Raw genomic sequence first — 23746 nt, forward strand, 5'->3', positions numbered from 1 at the left:
ATCCCAGACCTTCAACCCTGCTCCACTGTGCTCCCCATCTCCTATTACCTAGCCAAAGAATGAAGGCCTAGCCTCATTTCCCTTAATTCCTGCCCTCCATTTTTTGGGGAGCTGTTCCTGCAGAGGTTAGGGAAGAATTCAGAGCTGGGAGGGTGCCCCTCCCCAAGGTCTAGGTAAAAAGCACAGACACGATCAGCCTCAGATGACTCAGACAAAATGGAAGCAAGGGAGACAGGGTGACACAATGCAATGGGCAGGGGATCTTCTGACAATAGTATAGGGTCAGAAAATCAAGATTCTCAAGGCCAGAGCTCAAGGACACTAGAGGGAGTGTGATTTTTTCTAACACCACAATCTTTCTCTTAAAATGATCCATTAAACTTTTCAGGTAATCACTGTAAATTCCTTTAAATCCACCACGTTAAATACTCAGTGAGGAAGTGTAAAGGTATCCTAAGGAACTTTATCAGTAGGTACCACCATTAGGTTCATGCATTCATCAGGTAAGTGGTCATTTCTCAAGGACTGATTTTTTCAATTTATTAGCCTGCCAAAATTTTAACTATACATATGCAAAAAATGTTTTTATACATATAAGAAAATGTCAAATTCCTGGCTTTGATAGCTAACTATAATTACTTAAGAGGCAACCATTAGGGGAAATTAGGTAAAGGGTATACTTCCTCTGTACAATTTCTTGTGAAACTGTAATTATTTCAAAATTTGAAAGACAAAACCATAACTAACTGAAATCTTCTGGTTAAGTAAAATTTTTGTTTAAAAGTGAGAGTTCTTCGGGGGCACCTGGGTGGCTCAGTCGGGTTCAGTGTCTGACTCTTGATTTCGACTTGGGCCATGATCTCAGGGTGGTGAGACTGAGCCCCATGTTGAGCTCCTCACTGGGCATGGAGCCTGCCCGAGATGCTCTCTCTCCCCGTCCACCGTGCGTCCCTATGCTCTCTCTCCCTCAATGAAATGAAATGAAATGAATGAAATGAAATGAAATAATAATGAGAGTTCTTCAGAATGAAACGTTTTAAAATCTGCTTTTACAGTTGAAAGCCATCTAAAACATTCTAATATAGTTTCAACAAATTAGGCAATAAAAAAAATGAGCATGCATTGGGGTGCCTGAGTGGCTCAGTGGGTTGAGCATCCCACTCTTGATTTCAGCCCAGGTCATGATCTCAGAGTCATGGGATCGAGCCCCACATCAGATTCCCTGCTGAGTGATTCTCTCTCTCTCTCCCTCTCCCCCTCCCCCCATTTGTGTGTGCACAATGCTCTCTAATATAAAAATAAATCTTTAAAAAGAAATAAGCATGCACCGAGCATTATCTAGCATCTATTATCAGGAAATACAAAGCACACACAGACCGTGGCCCAGAGGGAGATTAAACAGAGAGGTAGAGTTGATTAACTGGGGACAGCGCTTCTGTCTTAATAAAGTATGAACAGAACTGAATTGCCAACAGCTAATGCCAGCCAAGATGGAATAAGGCCCTAGGACTGACCTTTCCCTCGCTGATAAAAACTAAAAACTTGGGATCAAAGAAAAAAGCAACTACCCAAAGACTCCAAAGTGTAAGCATAAGCATGTGAGTAGTAGAGTCAGTCAAAACCTGAGGAAGCCACTCATACAAGAATGAGTTTCCTAGGTTTTCTCTCTAGACTTACCATGGAAGGTGCGCACCCAGTAAACCTCTGACACAGGCAAGCAAAAATTCCCAAGACACACCCTGTTGTTCTGGCCAAAGAACCAAGAAACCCAAAGAGTGAGGGGGATCCCACAGGAAGAGAAGTGGCAAAGCAAATCCACTAATGCTGTGCATATATCGACAGAACTCCCAGGCTTACCCCTCAGATGCACATGCCTCGGTCTGACCCAAAGGCAGAGGCTTTGAGAAATGAATTATTATAAAAACCACAGTCTACCTCCCAGGCTAACAGCCAAGTGGCACGTGTGTGAGACAAATCCAAAGATGCATAGCAAAGACTCTGTGAAACTGAACTGACCGTGGAGCCACCACCCACCAAAGGGGAAACCAAACTGGTAATCTGAACCTAGCCGAGTTGACTACGGGCTAAAACAGCAAAAAAGGAAACCCAACATTTTCCAGATGACTTTAACAGGACCTAGTGTGTCCCAATATAATACTTAACATGCCCACAATGTATTCTAAAGAACCAAGAAATTCTAAGCAGTTCTCAAGAGAAAAGACAATCCCTCAATATCAGTCCTAAAGGGACCCAGATGTTGGAAGGAATATCAAGCAAGGACTTTTTATTTTTTTAATATTTTATTTATTTATTCACAAGAGACACAGAGAGAGAGGCAGAGACATAGGCAGGCATAGATGTGGGACTCAATCCCAGAACCCCGGGATCATGACCTGAGCTGAAGGCAGATGCTCAACATTGAGCCTCCCACGTGCCCCTCAAAGACTTTTAAAGCAGCTATTACATGGTTGAAACTGCAGTCCAGTGTGTTCTGGGACTCAATATGATAGGAGATGTATGCAAAACACACCCAAATTCATCAATGAAGTGGAGAAAAAAATCTTCTGTATTAAAATGTTTTTCTTTGGGTGGCTGGGTGGCTCAGTCGGTTAAACATCTGACTTGATTTTTGGCTCAGGTCATTTATTTCAGGGTTATGGGATGGTCCCTGTGTTTAGCTCCACACTGAGCATGGAGCCTGCTTAAGATTCTCTCTCCCTTCTCTCTCTCTCCCTCTGCCCCTTCCCTACTGCTTGAGCATGGTGGGCACATGCACTCTGTCTTTCTCTCTCTTTCTCATAAATAGATAAATAGATGATAGATAGATAGATAGATAGATAGATAGATAGATAGATAGATAGATAGATAAATGTTTTTCTTCGGAAATTTCCTCTTCAAAAACTAAACCAAAATAAAGCAGCTATTATAACTATGCTGAGTAAAGGTAAACATCCGAAATAAATGAAAAACATAACTGCATGTAATGTCTATGCAAAATCATTATAAATGTCAATTATTATATATGAGTAGAGAAACAGAACACAAATAAAAAAGAAAGGTAAAACTTGTGTGTTCCAAGATATATCACGCAAGTTGCGATTCTCATCACACTAATGTTACGTCTTCTCCGTTTTGCATGAGGAAACATTCCAGTTAATAGAAAATCACCCCACAGCCAAGGTCTCTGGGCAGAGAGCAGTAAGGAAAAATACTACTGTAACTTCAGATTGTTCAGGAGGGGGAAAAGGGAGAGAAAGAAGATACGAAAGGTAACTGGAAATAATCTCATTACTTTGAGAACTAAGGAGCCTGTAATAATATTTCTACGGTACAGGATGTCAAATTCCCTAGATGAGACCAACAGTTCAAGCAGTACCCCAAATAGACAGCAGAGTGACCCACCCCTTCCGTGAAGAATGGGAAGGCTAGACGAAATCAAAGCCCAGCCCTATGGGTCAGCCTGCCAAGGCTTGGCCTGGTCAGAAGTAGATAATCAAAAAAGATAATTCTAACAACAACAACAAAAAAAGTAATTCTCTTGTAGGGTCAAACATCACTGGAGCAAAACTCTTCTTATCCTCAGAAGTAAAAATTTACATTTGAGATGCACATCCAAGAAAATGGTTTTGAGCAGGTTAAAATTTTCCTTTAAGAATATTAATGTTGGGCAGCTTGGGTGGCTCAGCGGTTTAGTGCTGCCTTCAGCCCAGGGCCTGATCCTGGAGACCAGGGATCGAGTCCTATGTGGAGCTCCCTGCATGGAGCCTGCTTCTCCCTCTGCCTGTGTCTCTGCCTCTCTCTCTGTCTCTGTCTCTCTAGAATAAATAAAGTCTTAAAAAAAAAAGAATATTAGAATATTAATGTCACTTTCTCTCTCTTTCTCTCTCATACACACACACACACACACACACACACACACACACGCCAGACCTGTATAATAATTTTAAAGGCAACTATTCTGAATAGAGTGATTGTGGGTAATTTCAATTCTCAAAAAATTATACTTTTTTTTTGTATTTTCAAAAGTTTCTGCACTAAACCTGTAATTCATTTTAAGGAAAGAAAAATAAATAAAACATGTTAACATGTTTGAAGTCCCTGGGTTTTTTGGATAATTGAAGAGAGTGAGGATGTGGGCACTATGCTGACAGCTACAACAAACGACACCAAACCCAAACTCAAAACAGATGGCTGGGAAAAATTACCTAAGGTAAAGAAAATACTATCTAGCTTGGATATAATCACGCTTTCTCTATATTCCAACAGCACTTTGCTTGACCTCTTCACATGGTGTCTGCAGCACGGTTATTTCTACACTGACACACTTGTCTTGCTTTGTATGGACCCCCTCCCCATCTTTTTATAATTGCTCAGTGGCAAGGACCATGCTTTACACATCCCTGTCTTGGTCACCTAAATATACTAACACCTTAACACAGCTCTCCTCAATGGGAGTGATCATCACGCAGACCACCTCTTAACAAGCGTTCTTCAAATATATAAAACATTAGAGCTCATTAGCAGGCCCAAGATGACCCAATTCATATCATATTTCAAAAGGGAACTACTAAAGCAAGGTTTCTCAGTCATCGGTAAGGACATTGTGAAACCCAAGCACAAGGCAGTTAATGATGCATATAAATGATAATTATTAATAATATAATTTTGCACTCCCCTGAGGTATTTAAAAACTTATTAAAATAAACATAATGATCACCCTTCTATGACTTGAAAACAGACCTCCAAATTTGCAGGAGAAAGGATGAAATGTATTTATTTCAAAGTTAAATTTGAAGCGAAAATCACAAGACAACAGATTGCAAATTTAAAATTAGCTTCTAGTGGGAGGTCTTGGTTTCAAGCCTGTTTTTTCTCTACTGGAGGCTGAGCTTGAAGACAGGGGTGGGGTAGGGGGTGGGGGGGGAGCTAAGATTAAACTGAGACAAAGTTCTGAAAGTTTTTGCTAAATCTTCACAAACCCATGAAAAGTGTTTTGCCAAGTCACACGCAAACACCCTTCACACAAGAGACTAAACAGGAAAGTTTTGCAACAAATAAAAGATGATCTTTGATTTAGAAAGATGATTATTTTGACTGTATTTATTTTGCTTTTTAAAGATTATCTAAACCAGAAACAAAATCTATCATTGTTTTGAAGTGAAGATTTTACAGCTAGGTTTGTCGTTTTCAAACATAATCCAATCTAAAGATGGTGAGCTCAGGGATAAATTTAAAAGACCCTGAGGGCAATTCACAGGGGGGGGGGTAGATTTCATAGGTACTGGCTTTTTCTTTCTTTCTTTCTTTTTTTTCTTAAGGTTTAATGCTAATGCTTTTGAATTCTTAGATGGGTGTAACCCTAATCCAAAGAAGTGGTTCCAAATTCTTTTTCCCACGAGCTACATGCAACAAGGCAATTCCAATGACGCGAAAATGTATCTGTCCCACCACTTTGGGAGTATTTCCAGGAATTCATGCAGACGCAGATAGGATCAAAAATACATATACGGGGCACCTGGGTGGCTCAGTGGTTGAGCATCTGTCTTTGGCTCAGGTTGTGGACCCCGGGTCCTGGGATTGAGTCCTGCATCAGGCCCCCCATGGGGAGCCTGCTTCTCCCTCTGCCTGTGTCTCTGCCTCTCTCTGTGTGTCTCTCATGAATAAATAAACTCTTAAAAAAAAATACATATACAAACCTACCTTACAAGGCAACAGTGGTTCCCAGCCCAACTTGCCCGAAGAGCACTGTGGCATTTAGATACTGAGATTGGAAATGGTGTCCAGATGAACAGCGGCAGGGACCGGGTAGAGGAATCAGTCAGCACCTGCCCCTCGGGGAGGCCATCGTGGTGTCATCGGAGTCTACGAGGATGTGCCAAAAACCTGCAGAGGACGGAAAAGGGAAAGGAATTGGTCAGCCAGAACACAGAAGATGGGCCTTTTCGATGGAGCTCACTCTCCTCCATTCTCCAACATCCGTTCTGTGTGCGATACCACCCCCCGGAATCAAATGGTGCAACAGTGAGCAACAGGTATGAAGACCAGGCATCATCAGACATATAAATAAGCATAAGCGTAACTATATTTATGGTAAGAAACAGCCCTAAGGGGCTCCTGGGTGGCTCAGTGATTCAGCATCTGCCGTCTGCTCAGGTTGTGACCTTGGGGTCCTGGGATCAAGTCCCACATTGGGCTCCCCACAGGGCGCCTGCTTCTCCCTCTGCCTGTGTCTCTGCCTCTCTCTGTGTCTCTCTCATGAATGAATAAATAAAATTTTAAAAAAAGAAAGAAAGAAAGAAAGAAAGAAAGAAAGAAAGAAAGAAAGAAAGAAAGAAAGGGGAAAAAAGGAAAGAAAGAAATAGCCCTATAAACAAAGTTATCATTCTCCCCTATTTCTAAGGAGAAAAGTATTAGATAACAGAAGCAAGTTCCTATGAAATGATTTCCACGGCTCCCTCTTCCATCTTCCAAAGGCCTCAAGGAACAGAGATAATAAATAAAAGGAAACAGGGAAATCTCAGTTACTATCAAAGCGGAGCTACGTTGATGACAAAAGTTGAAGAAAATGTCAAAAGGCAGTAAAACAAAAGACCAAGGACACAGACCTCACCGTGGACACGTTTACAGCTGGCCAGCACAGGGGCCACTCATGAAAAATATGTACAGAAAAGAATTTAGTGAAATATCTCAACTGTTATTTAACACAGGAGATAAACTGACAAGGGCGGCCCGTGATCAAGCAGTATGAATGATTTTTTTTTTTTTTTAAGGGGGAGAAAAAAAGCCTGCCTTCTGAGATGAAATTGCAAATCCTAGAGTCCAAGGGCTCCTTGGGGTGGCTGCACCTTATCACCCTCCTCCTGGTCATCCCTCTGGGTGGGTGGGGGGGGGGGGGCTGCCCGCTGCTGCTCCCAGCAAGGCGAGAACCCGAAGTGCCAAACACTTTGAGCAGGAACACGGAGGGAGAAAACTCCCTACTCCGTGGAAGGCAGCCACCCAGAGGGGGGAAGTAAATAAATGCACGCTTCCACAGAGGACAGAACAATCAGCCAACTTGCAGCTCTTCCTTATCTCGGAAAATGTGCTATTTAACCTGAAGTGGGTGACTCAACGCTTGCCAGGAAGGGAGCCCAAGTCCCCAGCAATACCCCATTATTACCCTACAATGCGTGCCCTTTCCATAATTCCCCCCATTGCTAGCTTGTTCTCTCTCTTTTCCTAGGCATCCTCCTGAAGCTGTTCTCTGTAAATTTTCAAATTTTCAAAGCAGTTCCTGAATTGCCTAGGAACTGGCAGAAATTAATAAGCAACAGCCCATTTATATTGAAATGGACTCATTACGGTGCCAGCTGCCAATAATTTGCAAGGCGGGATTCTTGCTGGCAAATGGGGGCCTGCGGGCGGCTGCCCTTCCACCTGCGCCACAGAAGCTGATAATGCATTTTCTTCTACTTCAGAAAAAGTACATATTCTATCTACCAGAACTAAAATTTTTCTCTATCTGTATCTTTCTAATGCCTGAGTAGAAGAACGACGTGGGGAAGAAGGTAAGAGTTACAGGACATTATTCATAAAACATGCAGGAAAACAAAACTGAGTTGCACTGGGTCGAACTTTTGTCAGGTCTTGGTGGGGAAAAAATTGTCCCCTATGGCCCAGGCTGCGGAAATGACCCGTGATATGGCCCAATGAAGAGCCTCGTATAGGTTCTTTTGCAGTCGGCAGATATGCTATGGTTGTGATGTGCCAAGAAGTGCTCATTTTGCCTGTAGTGGCCTAGCTCCACCCTGGCCAGTAGACACCATGGCACCCTGAGAACGATTAGTACTCTTGAGTTTTCTTTGAGAACTGCAAAGGATTCCAGTTTCAACGGAAGGCAGCGATGCACCAAGTTCAGTGTTGGAGGTTTGAGCCTCAGCTCTATTGCATGCATCAGGTCAAGTGTTGGCCTCACCATCTACTTGCAGGGTGGTTTGGGGCAAACTCTAGATACCAGCCCTCTACAAACAGAATAGTTCCTAAACCACTGGTTACTACGATCACTAAATAAGATCATCTATGTTACGTCACTAGCTGAGGGCCTACCCCTTGGTCGGTTTGCAATAACATTAGCTATGATTCTACAATTACTTAATATTCATAAACTGAAAAAAAAAAAAACACTGTAGAAGGGGACTGTTATATGGGCTTCCTTAAAACATCATGCCTAACTCACTGAATCTGGGTCTGTGTTAGAAGTTGGATGACACGAAATCACCTCAAATTTGTTGTGGGGCAAGGGTACCTGGGTGGCTCAGTGGCTGAGCATCTGCCTTTGGCTCAGGGCGTTATCCTGGGGTCCTGGGATCCAGTCCTGCATCGGGCTCCCTGCAGGGAGCCTGCTTCTCCCTCTGCCTATGTCTCTCATGAATAAATAAATAAATTCTTAAAATAAAACCTCATAAGAAGCATCCCATCATTTGAAGTCCTCGCCAGTTCTAGAAACCAAAGTAATTTAGAGAAAGGGGTATTGTACTTGGTCTCAAAATACTCAAGCTCGTGTACCAGGCTCTACGACTTATGTGACCTTGGGTGAGTAAATTATCTGTTGTGAAACTCAACAGGAAAAATGAAGATATACGATTATCTCCACTACCAAACTACCTGAAAAGATGGTGCAAATACAGAGAATCAACCCGAAACATTATACAAACCATGTAATGCTACAAAAGTATGTTAATTAACTCTCTGTTCATGACTTAAGTGCCCCAAACTGCTTCATAATTCACAGATGAATTAATGAGAATCAGGAAGTTTCCCCTTACCTTGAATCTTAAAAGTGAGGAGCAGAGGGATGGGGGCTGTTAGAGGTCTTGAATCAAAATCCTGAACAAGCCAAATTCTGGAATATTTATTTCATACATAACAAGCACCAAAAAAAAATTAGTTTTTAGTATTCATTCTTAATCTAAAACTCAGTATCAGATAGATGGATGGGTAAATGGATGGATAGATAAATGGATGGATCTTGGGCATTGAAAAATTTTACATAGTTCAGATATTAAAGAAAATTCACTGCTCATCTTCTTTACTAATTGTTTAACTATTACTTTATTCAACAAAGGACTCAGTAGTGAGTGACTTTCAAAAATACATAATCTAAGGGCACCTGGGTGGCTCAATCAGTTGAGTATCTAACTCTTGGTTTTGGCTCAGGTCATAATCTCAAAGTCATGAGACTAAGCCCCACATCAGTCTCCATGCTCAACACAGGGTCTGCTTGAGATTCTCTCTCCTTCTCCCTCCTCCTTTGCCCCTCCCCCTGCTCATGTGTGCACACATACTCTCTAAAATAAATAAATGAATAAAACCTCTTTTAAAAAGATATATTATCTGGGACACCTGGGTGGCTCAACAGTTGAGCACCTGCCCCTGGCTCAGGGCATGATCCCATGGACTCAGGATCGAGTCCCACATCAGGCTCCCTGCCTGGAGCCAGCTTCTCCCTCTGCCTATATCTCTGCCTCTCTCTCTGTCTTTCATGAATAAATAAATAAAATATTTTAAAATATATATATATAATCTAAAATAGAAGAAATTACTATCCCCCAAAACTCAAAAGAAACCCAAAGGGTGATAGAGAGAAAATAAGGTAACCATGCACACCCTATCAAACTACACAGCTAGTGCCATTTACAGTAAGCACTGTAACAGCCAACTCAATTGGGAAAACATGGCAGTGGTAAAATTCACAATTCCAAATCAACTGCTCAGAGGAAGGATGAATATTCTTGGTGTTAAGATCAGATAGAAATTTCCCCTGTGGTCCTCTGAGGCCACTGTGATATGATAAGCAATGTTCTGGACCATATCCTTCCACATGGGCTCAGTGACACATTTCATATGGATCTTTGTTCTTGATAATTGATTTAAAAAGAAAATCACAAGTTGGTAACAGAAGTTCTGAAGAAGTAGGATACTGCTGAAGAGTAGAAAGGCTGCATAACCTTCCAGGAAATTCCCCTTAATCACTTCTTGCTCTCCACAGAGTCCTGAGGGTGGTAAGCTTAAGGCTTGTGCCCAGGTATAGCTGGGTCATGCTACCAGATGGCCAATCCCATCTGGCATGAGGGGAGGGTTGCACCAGGGGTGAGCTTGTCCACCTTGTATGAAAACTGGGACTATAGCACAAAGAGGAGGTACTATACCTTCCCTCCCAGGAGAACCAACCACATGACCACGCAAGGTAGGACCAGGATTCTTAGCACAGATGAACAAGCTATGATAGGAACTCCAAATTCCTACTCCCTAAAGCATGGATGACATGGCATTAGCCCAACCATGTTTTGAGACAGGTGAAACCAGACACCCAACTCAGCTGAACAAAATCCCTGGAAGTTCCCATGTTCAAGCACTGTACTTGTTTTGAGCAACGCTACTTCCTAGTAGATCCAAATGTATCTCAAGGTAACTGAGGAAACATGTTCATAGAATCCGTATTTTCAAGCCAGCTATAAGTCAAGAAATCTCTACTAAAATAATAACTTTAATTTTAGAACAGTGAATCTTTGGCAATACTTAACCAACAGGTTCGGCTGGGACAGACCGAATTACCATATTTCATAGGAGTAAAGTCAGTGTGTTTCAAAGTGAAGTAACATGTTCTACCCCGACTCAGCGCAATCTACCATTTATGGAATGCTTACTATCTCTCTGGCAGGGTGTCAGTGGCTTTAGGCCAAAATATTCTTCTAAGTTTCCCTCGGTTCTTGGTGTTTATTGTCTTGCAGCTACAGTTGGACACTGGCAACTGCCAATGCATACAACTCCAACATTGCACTACAAAGCTCCCTCCCAGCTCCGTCCAAGGGAGTTTGGAAATTGCCAGTCCCAGAGGGCTATGTTACACAGCTGGCCATCAAATCTCCCAAACACCACCCCCCCGCCCCAAGCCTGGCCCAACAAAGGCTCACATGAGGCCCAGCTTACTGAAATCAATTTAATAGCTTTTTCAGGACAGACCACGAGAACCACATAATTTCTCAAAAGTCTAAGTAGCCTCATTCCCACTAAGAAGCCATGAAGCTACTGAACACTTGAGAACTCCACCCAACAACACTCCAAGAGAAGTGACCCTGTGATGTTGACAGCCCACTCAGCTCTGGGCTCCTAGCTCCTAAATTCTCCATTTGAAGTTTGAGTCATGTCAAAAATAAAGCCCACCCATGTCACTGCAGGAGTGAATGGGACATTGGATTCCCAAAGAAAATGGAAGTGGAGCTGACCATGGTTAACTACTAATGCTGAAATCTGCCCTTCAGCATTACACCACATTGTGGCTTACCTTCATGGGGTGTTCCCAGGGAGAGAACCAGCTGCCCATGAGAGGACAGTGGGAGAGGACAGTATGCCATTGAAAGAGCTTCCATACCTCCCATGTGACATACCAGAGTGTACAATCCTTAAACTGCACCCCAGAATTATCATCCCCAAAACACATCAATGCCTTAGTAAGAAGAGATTTCAAACAGCATCTTTTCCAAAATGAAGTCACCCAGGTTCCTGTTTTCAGGCCGACTTGTCTCCTACTCCCACACCGGCTATAGAAGCCTTCCCAGACACAGGAAGAAGCTTCGGATCCCAAACCACTGGGGCAGATGAGTGATGGGTTAGGGCAGCTCCTCTTTCACAAAGATTACAGCTCCAGAGGAGGAATTTGGTTCTGGTTCTTTCTGGCTTTCCACCATACCTGCTGTTTATAGTGTGGAGACTGGAGACCAGGGAGTCTCCATTCTGAAGGACAGGGCCTTGAGTGAGCAGCTGAGCAGAAGGGCACTCTAAGAGCAGGGAGTATCAGACTCAGCAGCTGCTGTCCACCTCCAAGATTTTCTCCAGGCCCTCCCAGGGGACTGAGAGGCATTAAACAGCAACCTGCCATTTCCATGATGGTTTCCAACGCCTACAACCTGGCCTCTCCCTTCACCTGTTCTCTCGATGAGCAGCCAGGAGGGAAGTCTTCAACCTGAAATGTAATCGAGCTGTCAAGGGGTCTCCCCTTCTTCATCAGGAAGCAGAGTAAGATGTGGTCACCCTGGAGATTTGGTTCCGTTGGCCACTATTACAGGTACAATAGTTTCCTCACCCAGAGCTGCCTCTCCCACAGGAGGGCCACTCCGTGAGTCAGGGAAGAGCTCCCTGGGTGAGGTGTGGCAACTATGCCTGCCGGCAACAGGGGCTGGGATTGCCTTTGACACAGAGGAGGGAAAAAGGACCACAAACCCCTCTGGAGAGGTTACCAGGCTAGAGACCCCAAATACACACTCCTCATGCTCAAGCCTAAAGGACCCATCAGAAAGAATCACTCCCTCCAGCTGATACCTGTTCTTTGGTTCTGTTTCTGCTTCTGGCAGTATTCATGTCAGCGGAAGGCATGTATGGATGGTGAAATTCTCTAAGAGAAAACAGCTAAAGAGATTTTGGTAAATCAGATACTAAAGGATGGAGAGGAAGGAAGAGAAACTAAAAATCTTAAGTGTGTGTGTGTGAATATTAGATTAACAACATAATTCAGTAATCAAAACTCAATGAGCAAGTATGATAGCTGGAAACACAGCTGCCCTACATAAAAAGTGACACTATAATGGGTCCTGTGCAAAGCCACTGGTAAGGGGATATTAGGAACACTAATCCTGATACGTGTTTAGGTGGTAACAGAGAATTTTAATCAAAGACTAAGGAAAACATTTTAGTGCAGCAAAGGGTCTTCTACTTGTGTCAAATAAGATGATTTGTAACAAAATTTTAAAGGAATTCCTCCCAAGGATTTTCAAAATGGGGTAGATTCTTTACCTGTAAGTCCCCACCTTCTAGAAAAGAAGAAACTAGTTTTGGTATCTGGGTGGCTCAGTCAGTTGAGTGTCCAACTCTTGGTTTTGGCTCAGGTCAGGATCTCAGGGTGGTGAGAATGAGCCCTAAGAGGGCTCCTTGCTCAGCTGGGAGTCTCTTTCTCTCCTCCTCTCTCCCTCTCCCTCTCCCCATCTCTACTCACTCTCCCTCTCTCTCAAATAAATACATAATTAAAAATAAATAAAAATAAAAAAGGGGGAAAAATAAATAAAAATGGGAGAAACTAGTGCTCACTCATGAAACAAGAGTGACAGGAAAAGGTTTCACAGGCCTAGCATCCCAAGGTAGTCCCAGGACACTCAGCCCAAAATGCTTCTTTACTCTGTCATTTGAAAGTAAAAAAGGCCTTTTAAAATGACCTCGATTTTTTATTTGCAAATCACTTCCAACTCTCTTGCAGTTATAAAATTAAGGCTACAAGCTCCAGCAGGTAAAACATGGTTCCTTATTTCACTGATTCTAAGAAACACATTTTTCACTTTGAACATCTCTGAAATTAAATGTACCTTACAGTCACAATACTGTAGGGTGGTTTCACTGGGGCCATTTTCTTTCTTAGTTTCTTTCTTAGTTAACTCAACGAACGTTTATTGATCACCTACTGTATGTTCAGGATAAGGAAAGAGACCATTTTCCTTATGATGCTCCAAGTCTGAGTAAATGATGATCACCTATCCAATCAGAGACAGGGCTGTAAAGGCTCATCTGGCATTGTCAGTAGTGAATGATAAAAAGAAATAGGCGAGGGGCACCTGGGGCACCTAGGTGGCTCAGTGGTTGAGCATCTGCCTTAGGCTCAGGTCATGATCCCGGGGTCCTGGGATCGAGTCTCACATCAGGCTCCACACAGGGAGCCTGCTTCTCCCTCTGCCTATGTCTCTGCCTCTCTCTCTCTGTGTCTCTCATGAATAAATAAATGAGAAGATCTTCATAAAAAGATGAAGGAGGAAGAGGAGAAGAAATAGGCTAATTCTGCCAGAAGAAGCTGTCATTTGGTCCTAATGGGCTAATATGATTGGCTTAGCTTGTGAGGATAGGAGGAAATAACCAATAACAGGAGGGAGTATGCAAAAAAAAAAAAAAAAAAAAAAAAAGGAGAACTTTACAGAAAGAAAGCAAAGGCTCCCAGGGCTGAAAAAGCATCAGTCCAATGCTTTAGAGAGGTAGATGCATAGAAAGGAGCTGGAAATTGTAAGGCTAAAAAGACAAGTTGCGGCTATGGATGCTACACCAAGGAATCAGACAGTATGTGTGATGGACTATGTGATAGGAACTTATTAGCAGAGTTATACAATCAAACGTTCTCCCCAGCCCACTCTGGCTAGCAGGGAAGAGAAGTGGAGGCTTCTTGCAACAAACCAATCAGGTGGTCACTGGCTGGAGATAAGGTGGCCTAGACAGGGCCAGTGAGAGCCTTGAAGTAATAAGAAAGGCAGGCAGAGTCACCAGGACTCAGTGGCCACATAGTTACCTGTCAGAAATGAGGAGGGAAGGAGAAAAAGAAGGGAGAGATGCTTCTGAAGTTTCTGGTTTGATAACTGACAGAGAAGGTGACAATAACCCCTCTCCCACTGTGAGATCATACAGAGCACCCATTCGAAAGTTTTATCCTTAAGAGGTGGGAATTCATAGTGATCCTACTAGAAATGTGATGTCCATTCCACACAGGCACAGAGCAACCAGGGTTGGAACACATTAGCACGGACAGGAAGGAAGGGAGGGAGGGAGGGGAAAGATAGGTAGGTAGGTTAGGTGGAAGGGAAAAGGAAAGAAAGAAGGAAAGCAGGCAGGAAGGCAGGAAGAAAGGAAGAAAAGAAGAAAGGAACCCTGCCGAAAAGCTTAGATCAAGAAGAATTTATGGAGACACAAAAACTGGCCAGTTATATCGTATAATCGAAGAACTTTAAACTCACATACACACAACCTCTGATGACCTGTGAGAGGCCAGAAGTTGAAAACATTATCTCAACTATGCCTTCCATTGACTAAGCCAACGGCTATAATAATAAATAGATTAAATAACATCAATAATTTCACACAAAAATAAAATGCTGCCCCAGGTTTGGTGCCAAGAAGTTAAAATGTAAATCAGATTTCAGATTTGAGTTCAGCCCCCAAAATTCTCTAGGTCCACAGGACACCCACTGTGCTCCTGACTCACTGAGGTTGGGTTCATCATTTAAATAAGATTGTTGACTACAAGGCTGGTGCTCCAAAGCTGTACAGATCATAGGGAAATGCATCTGGGATGCATAAAGCAGCCCACCAGACACTACTTCAAATGTAGCATTTGAGGACCATCACCTCCCCTTCCACGAGTGAGTGAAATGGGAAGCTAACAGCAGAACTCCACTCAATCCCATCATCCTGACCATCCGCCATCTCTTTAAATTAAGAGGCTGGTCTAGAAGTTTCTGTGCTCCTTATACTTGAAAGGAAGTCCATGTTTCTTTAACCTGCTTAAGTTAAAACCTGTGTCATAACTGTAACCATTGTGAGATTCTCTTTCCAGTAAATACATGATTCAATTAAGGCAAAAAGTGCCAAGGAGCTTGGCCCCAGAAACGCAAGATGGAACAACCAATTCTTACTTTACACACTGGTGCATGATCTTTTTGGCTGAGTAACTGACCAACATTCATCCCAACTGAATTAAAAACTGAGGGGGAAATAAAAAGCACACGAAGTGGTTGCAGACTTGATTTTTAAAAGTAGAAGAAGAAGAAGAAAAAAAATCAAATGACTTTTTTATGACTACTCCCTGTAGTCAAAAGAGGATAATCAGCCTCTTTCACATAAAGACAGTTCCTGGGAAACCATGGGAACGCCTCTGAAACAGTGATACATCAAAGTCCCCATGCAGAAAAACCGATACATAAAATCACAAAGCAAATCTGTTTCTTGTATGACGGCAACTAGCTTAAAAAGCTTGACATTCATTGCCAAGTAATATCTATGAGACCACACACAAAGCAAGCAAAACAGACACCGGCCTGCCTTCTAAGAACTAATGAGTACACTCCTGTCCAGGGCACTGCTGTGCAAATGGTTTTATGAGCATCCTCATTCAATAAAATAGTTCGGAGCATGCCCATCTAAAACAATAGGAGTGTGTGTCATCGCTCATTTAATTAACGTACAAATTACGTACATGAGCTACTGTTCAAATAAATTATGCACATTTTAAAACTTCTGTGTATGTTGATGATGTAGGTGATTTATGTGAACCAAACAAAAATACACAAAAATTTAGGTGCGCGAAATAGAAAGAAATATAAATTCTGAAATTTCCTTCTCATACCCTAATGAGAGCATCTCGCACATCCATCTGACGTTGAAGACTATTGCTGGAACAGAGAGAAAGCTGACCGGGAAACTAAGAAAAGATGGCATGTGGAAAGCTCAAAGGAATGCCTCCTTCCCCGGCCACATGACCCCAGTGCCAACAAAACCACCTGGAGTGCCTATCCCCTCCCTTCCTTCCATCCCCCTTCTATTTATCTTATTCCACCTTGGTCCAGGCTTACTGTTTCTTCCAGGGACATGGTGGACAGGTGGGGTCTGCAGGTTGCAAGAGAACTCTCCAGCAGCAGAAAAAAGGTCATTACGGTAAAACAAAAACAATCCCAAATCTGTTGCTAATGTTTGTTTTTTAAGCCTATTTCACAAATTCCTCAGTTTCCCATCTTCAGAGTCTAAATTTTACCTGCATCTTAGCCTTCTTATAAAGCAACATCACGGCTGTGTCAAAATCTCCAAGAATCTTCAGGAAGGTAACGTATCACCAGGCCTGTGAACATGTGCTGGAACCCTGGGGCTGTGCTGAAGTTATCTGCTGATAGAATTAGCTCTCACTGGGGGCCATTAAATTGTGTTTTCTGCGATCAAGGCTTTAGTCAATACCCCTTTACCAGCGCTTACTAAAATGATGCCATATGTAGAAAAAGAAAATGATATAGGGAGGAGGGACTCATTTCTGCAACCTGCTTATCTCCAACCCCTCTAAGACAATACAGTGACTGGCCACGAGGCAATAGGCAAAAACAAGTTTCCAACCATGGCTGCATTTTTTTTGTTTTGTTTTGTTTTTTGGTGTGGGGAACCTCAAACACAGGGTAAGGAGCCAAGAAATATCAGTTATATAGTCTGGAGGAAAAAAAGGCCAACAACAATAACAACAACAACAATAACACACAAAGAAAAATCATTTTTGAAATATTCTTGAATGAAACTTTGGTTTTCCTAGGTGGGAGGAAAAGGTTACATCTTCTGGAAGAAATCCTCATTCTGTCTGGCCAGCTTCCCATCCCGAAAACCACCGGTAACTAAAGGAGCTCTCATTTAAGAGTTCAAATTTTTTTTAAAGGTTTTTTTTATTTTTTTATTCATGAGAGATACAGAGAGAGGCAGAGACATAAGCAGAGGGAGAAGCAGGCTTCCTGCAGGGAGCCCGATGCAGGACTTGATCCCAGGATCCCGGGATCACACCCTGAGCCAAAGGCAGATGTTCAACCACTGAGCCACCCAGGTGCCCCTAGCCAGCTCCTTCTATTTCTATCCTTAAATCTAGGTCTCCTTGCCTTTAATCTCCATCACTCATATCCCTCTCTGCTGCCCACTCAGTGCATTCATCACTGCAAAACCGAACTAGCACACATTCAAGATATATGTAACGTCCTTCCAGAATGAAGTCCCTTCAATCCCTGCTCTGCTCCCTAACATACAAACAGTCCTGGCACGGCCAGCAAAGAGAAGAGTCCTAGGGATAAAGGGTCATCTTTCTGAAGAGTCACTTTTATTCAAAGATGTACTCAGGAGGTTGGTTGATAATGGAATAAAATTTTAAATGTATATGATTTTTGAAGATGAAATACCCATCTTCCCCCCCCCCAATAAAATGGTACATAGAATGGCTGGAAGCTAATTCTGTTTTTATGTTGGAGTGTTTTATTGGAAAACTGTGCAAAGCTCTGGTCTCTCAAGACTTGCTTCACCACTTTTCTCCTCAGAATCCCCATAGTTATCAGTTATAGGAACACCAGTCTTAATCCATCCCTTCAGGGAGATCACCAGTTCCTCGAGGGAAAGGATTACAGCTTATTACTTTTTGGCATGTTGTTCCATGGCACATGTGCTCTGTGTCGGTCTGGGTTCTCTAGAGAAGGGGAACCAACAGGATGCAAATGGATGATGGATGGATAGATGGATGGATGGATGGATGGATGGATGGATGGATGGATGGATGAGCCAATATTTTAAGAAACTGGTTCATGCAGTTGTAGGTGTTGGCAAGCTCACAATCTTCAGGGCAGACCAACAGGGTGGAGACCCAGGGAAGAGATGATTCTGCTGCCTTGAGTACAAAAAGCACCTGGAGGCAGAATTTTTTCCATCCAGAAGACCTCAGTCTTTGCTCTTATAGGGACTTCATGTGATTGGATGAAGCCCATCTACATTATCAGGGATAATCCACTTTACTCAATCCCTACTGACGTAAATGCTAATCATATCTAAAAATTACCTTGTAGTAACATCTAAACTGGTGTTTAACCAAACAACTGGGCACCACAGCCTAGACAAGTTAACATATAAAATTAACCATCACATGCCCAACAGACTTTTCTGCTAATACCTAGGAATGGCATCAATGTCAGCCGAGGGAACAGAAGGAATAAAAATTATTCCCCCACAAATGTTTACAACCGTCTATCCAGCAGGGGCTCTTGACTGATCTATTGGATTTGAGCTCTAAAAGAAGATCTCCTAGGGGTGTTCCTGGTAGCCTCAAGCTCCAGGGCACGAAGAGATCACTTCCTTTCATGATGTCATCTTTGCCATATAGTTCTAAGAACATTTTTTTTTAAGATTTTATTTATTTATGAGAGACACAGAAAGAGAGGCAGAGACACAGGCAGAGGGAGAAGCAGGCTCCGTGCAGGAAGCCTGACATGGGACTCAATCCTGGGTCTCCAGGATCACACCCTGGGCTGAAGGCGGCGATAAACCACTAAGCCACCAGGGCTGCCCTAAGAACATATTTTTAAGGTTTTATTCTTACGTCATCTCTATACCCAACATAAGAAATGAACTTACAATCTCGAGCTCAAGACTTGCATGCTTCTACCAAGTGAGCAAGCCAGAGGCCCCTGTCATATATTTCCAGATAACTGCATCCCTCTGAGCTTACGTCTCCTGGTAGCCAACATCATCAAGAGCTATGACTCTCTTACTTCAATATGGAAACAGTATCATTTGCAAACTGGAAAACACAAATACAACCGGCTCCTACTGTTAATCCTTTCCCCCCTCACCCCCCCTACCACATATGCTCAAATTATGGAGGTCCTGGGTACACAAGCTTCCCCATGGTGACATTTCCACACCAGCTCTAGATCTGAAATCACCACCTTCTCCCACCCCTGAGCCAAGACTTCAAGCACACAGCAGGGTTGGGGGTGGGGGGGTGTCCCCAGCATGTCCTCCATTCTAATGCAGCTGGGCTTGAAGTCTGAGCTTGAAAGCCCAGGAATGGGGAGGAGGGTCGGAATGATTGTTCAACACCCTCCTACGCCCTGCTCATGACTAATGCATCACACTGTGAAAGCAATTCCTCCGGAGTTAGCTGGAACTGACAGGTCCACATTTAAACCAAACCAACCCTCGGAAGGCTCAGGCGTCACCAACAGCCTTCCCAAGCCCTAAGCATGCCCCCTTCTGAAAATATTCACCTTGAGAGAAAACAAGCTGAGAGATTTGGCTTGAGGGTCCTAGTCCTGCCTTTCCATAGGGTAGGAAGCTTGAGTTTTCAAGGACCAAACCAAAGAACATTCACAGTAGGTAGGCAATGGATATTCCTCTTGGAGCAATAACTTGACAACTTGGGGCAAATTATTTAATGTCTCCACAGCTTCATATCCCTCCTTCAGTAAAATTCAGCAACTAATAAGGGATATAATGGGGGGGAGGGGGAAAGTATCGTGTCCATAATCAATGTAGGATTTGCTTTTCCAATAGTGATTTTCCATTCAAAATAGCATCCCCGAGAAGAAGGAGGGAAGTGGATTCATTAAATAGAGCTTGATGATCAAAATAATACCAGCCTTCTGGTCCTACCGATGCCTCGCTTGAATGAGCACAGGGAAGTGGGGACTGTGTGCGGCCTGAACTAATGTTGGCACCAGGGTGCCAGCTCTACAGCCACCTGTTTTGTTCTGTTTCTCTCACTCTGTCCCCACACTCACAGGAACAGGCTGCCATCTGTGCTGTACCAGCTCGGCTCAGTTTTCCATAAAGGTAAATAAGATCATGACGTTTCTCATCTTAAAAAAATAAAATAAAATTCCTCCAATTATTACTTTCTGAGCTCAAGCTCAATTCAGCTCGACCCAATTTCATTTCAGTGTGCTGAGCACCTCCCCTCAACGGGCTCAAGATTTCACAGGGATGCTAAGACAGGGAAGGTGTCAGGCCCCTTAAACAGCCTTAAAGATCCTTTGGGGGGTGGGGGAGGACTAAAACAAGAACCAAAAAGGGCAGTGTAAGACCCAAATACTAAGTACTTAAAATGAGCTCAGAGTAGATGAAAAATGGAGGTGTGATTTAATAAAATTCTTTATGCCAAGAGGATGTTCATGTCACAAATACTCTTTACAGTGAAATATATGCTCTTCACAAGGCAAGGTGAAAAATGCATATAGATTATAAGAATATACACACTAGGACAGGATGGCAGTTTATTGTGATCTTTTTAAGCTGAATGTTATGATTACTCAGAAGGCCAAAAGGTGATGGCCATGTTGGTATCCTAATCTATAACTGGAATACCGCTTAAATCCTTAAAAAGGCAAAGATTTATTTTTTTATATATAAATTTTTTTTAATTTTTATTTATTTATGATAGTCACAGAGAGAGAGAGAGAGAGAGAGGCAGAGACATAGGCAGAGGGAGAAGCAGGCTCCATGCACCGGGAGCCCGACGTGGGATTCGATCCCGGGTCTCCAGGATCGTGCCCTGGGCCAAAGGCAGGCACCAAACCGCTGCGCCACCCAGGGATCCCAAAAGGCAAACATTTCTAATTGTAAGTGACATATCTATTGTCTAGAGGATGGAACAAGAGCTTGACCATGATCAGAAGCCAGGTCTACATCCCCCAAAACGTGCTGTGTTCATTTCTCAACTCCACACTGTCTTGCAATATTTGTACACACACTATAGAAACACAGGAAATGTTCAGAAGTGTCCTTAGGAAAATGTATTCCATGGTCAAAGCTGGAAGCTCTAGCTCCTGTAGTGAAGAAATGGATCTCACTTTTTTAAACCAAGTGTTTCCCGAACTTTCTTAATCACAAAACCTGATTTGGCCTGTGGGACCCTGAGTGTTTTGTGGGTTCTTATTGCGGGGAACCATCTAACAAAAATGTGCTCATTTTTATTACTATAGATTCAAACGTTTTGCCCAATAAAGAGCCAAGTCATCAAGGTGTTTACTTAATTGGCAGCTCCAAGTATCAATATCAACACCAGCACTACCCTCATCGGGTAGTCTTCCCTCATAATTTTCTATGTTCCTTCATCCAAATCTCTCCATCAACCATAAAACAGACCATGAGAAAGATAATAATGACTAACCAGGCATCATCCTTGGCTCTTAGACCTCTTACTCACTGGGCATAGGCCAGATCCACACCAGGGTTCATGTGTTTTTCGGGGGGGGCGGTTTACACATGTCCACGTGTATATGGGATAACTAGAGTATGTGTTTTAAAAGGAATCACGAGATAATGCTATGGGTACCCCCACCCCAAGCCCTTTTTTATAAGGCCTGGTATAAGTGAGTCAGAGAAAGAAACAAATATATTGCTCTGCATGAAATGTCTATTGGAGGAGGAGGTGCAGGTGAACAGGAATACAAGTTATACAGGTGATTTTATAGAGATTTGGAGCTAGCAGTTGCTTCCCACTAATTAAAACAAAAACCATCAACAACCAGAAGCCAACATTTCTAATCGTGGGCTTGTTTTGTTTACAACACAGTGCATCCAGAAACCTTCAAGACGTAGCAATGAATTGCTCAAAAATCATTTGTAACATGTTAGGCCTACTTAATTCTCGAGAACACCCTACCATCTCCTTTGGGACTCAATCAAAAATAAATCTGCTCCATGCTTCTCAGAATGAAGGGAGGCACAGCCCTGGTTTTCACGGAGTAAGCCTGGCCCTGTATCCACACCACCAACCTCCCCCACTTCACGACATTTCTGAGAACACAATTAACTGCTGACACTGGCCCGGGCTTCGGTGGAGCAAACGCCAAACCTGTCGACTGTTATTTCTTGTTGGGGCTTGTGCTATTTGTTTGTGAGGTATGTTCGATTTATAATGGGAGTTTGTCAGCTTCTTTTGTTTGAACTTGACACAATGGGAAAAGCCCTTAAGGGTTAATTATTAATCTCAAAATGAAATCTGAAACAGATAATGAACGGGTCTTGAGCAATTGTGAAAGACACCCCATAGCATCAGTCAAAATAGGGACTGTTCCCAGACCAGAGCCCTCGCAAGCTTCACTGCATTTCATTAGCCATTAAGTGACTGGGACCAAGGGGCGCCTGGCTGGCTCTGTTGGTGATGCATCTGCCTTCAGCTCAGGTCATGATCCCAGGGTCGTGGGATCGAGCCCCATGTTGGGCTCTCTGCTCCGTGGAGAGCCTGTTTCTCCCTCTCCCTCTACCTGCTGATCTGCCTGCTTGTGTTCCCTCTCTCTGTCTCATTCTCTGTCAAATAAATGAAAGAATCTTAAAAAACAAAACAAAAAAACCACAGATGACTAGAACCAAGAGATTAATGCTCAAAGAATGAACTTTAAAGCCAGGCAGACTTAGGTGGGAATTTTGCTTCTGCTACTGAATACCTAAATGGCTGTGGAGAGTTAGTTCACACCGCGAAGACTCAGTTTCTTTATTCGTAAAATGGAAATACTAAGAGTAAATGGAACAATCCACTGGAAACCACACGACCTACTATCTGAGCCACAGAAGTGATCAACAGATGGTCAATGTGGGGGATCTTTCATTATATCTAGATATTGATTAGTAATCATAATCTCTAGCTTCCTGCGCCATCATTAGAAATTTTCAAAAAATAAACCCCAAGCAAGTAAGAAAAAATTATCTGTGAGTTAGTGCCTAAATTTATTAAATCTCAGGCAGCCCGGGTGGCTCAGTGGTTTAGCGCCACCTTCAGCCCAGGGTGTGATCCTGGAGACCTGGGATAGAGTCCCATGTCAGACTCCCTGCATGGAGCCTGCTTCTCTCCTCTGTGTCTCTCTCTCTCCCTCTATATCTCTCATGAATAAATAAAATAAAATCTTTAAAAAAAATAAATTTATGAAATCTCACTCCTTGCTGATTGCATTGAAAACACATGGAGCCTTCATACAGAATAGTCAAAAGGGGCATCCAGTGTTCCCTGTCAGTGATAAATCGTAAGGACGAGAAATGACAACTCAGAAGACCACAACCTTGGAAAATAATATACCAAGTCTTCAGCTCTTTTATGTTATTGCAAGCTTTTTGAAAAGATTATTGCTACCCAAAATTAAAGACAGAAACTTCATCTACTAAATATAACCAGTGTTGATTGAAGATAACTAGAGACAAAAATTTAAATATCTTGGAAAGAATATTGCCAATGGCAGTACCCGTTACATTACCCAGAACCTGTCAGGAATGCATAAAGCAAATCAGATCTACTAGACAGAGATATACTAAACTACAGATACACCAAATACTAATTCTATAATATTCTGATTTAAACGGTCACAGTTTTAAGGGATTAAAGCACACATTCCTGATATCTCACGGT

General features: G+C 42.7%; 1 protein-coding gene across 1 annotated transcript in view; it reads right to left on the reverse strand.

The window, feature by feature from the left end:
* The window catches only part of TIAM1 (TIAM Rac1 associated GEF 1), a 202249-nt gene that overhangs the window by 137563 nt on the left and 40940 nt on the right, over nucleotides 1-23746 (reverse strand). The window contains 1 exon segment of the mRNA XM_025450018.3: nucleotides 5701-5883. The gene's annotated coding sequence lies outside the window, so the exon portion shown is untranslated.

Source organism: Canis lupus, chromosome 31, assembly GCF_003254725.2.
Source record: "Canis lupus dingo isolate Sandy chromosome 31, ASM325472v2, whole genome shotgun sequence".
In the NCBI taxonomy this organism is placed as follows: Eukaryota; Metazoa; Chordata; class Mammalia; order Carnivora; family Canidae; genus Canis; species Canis lupus.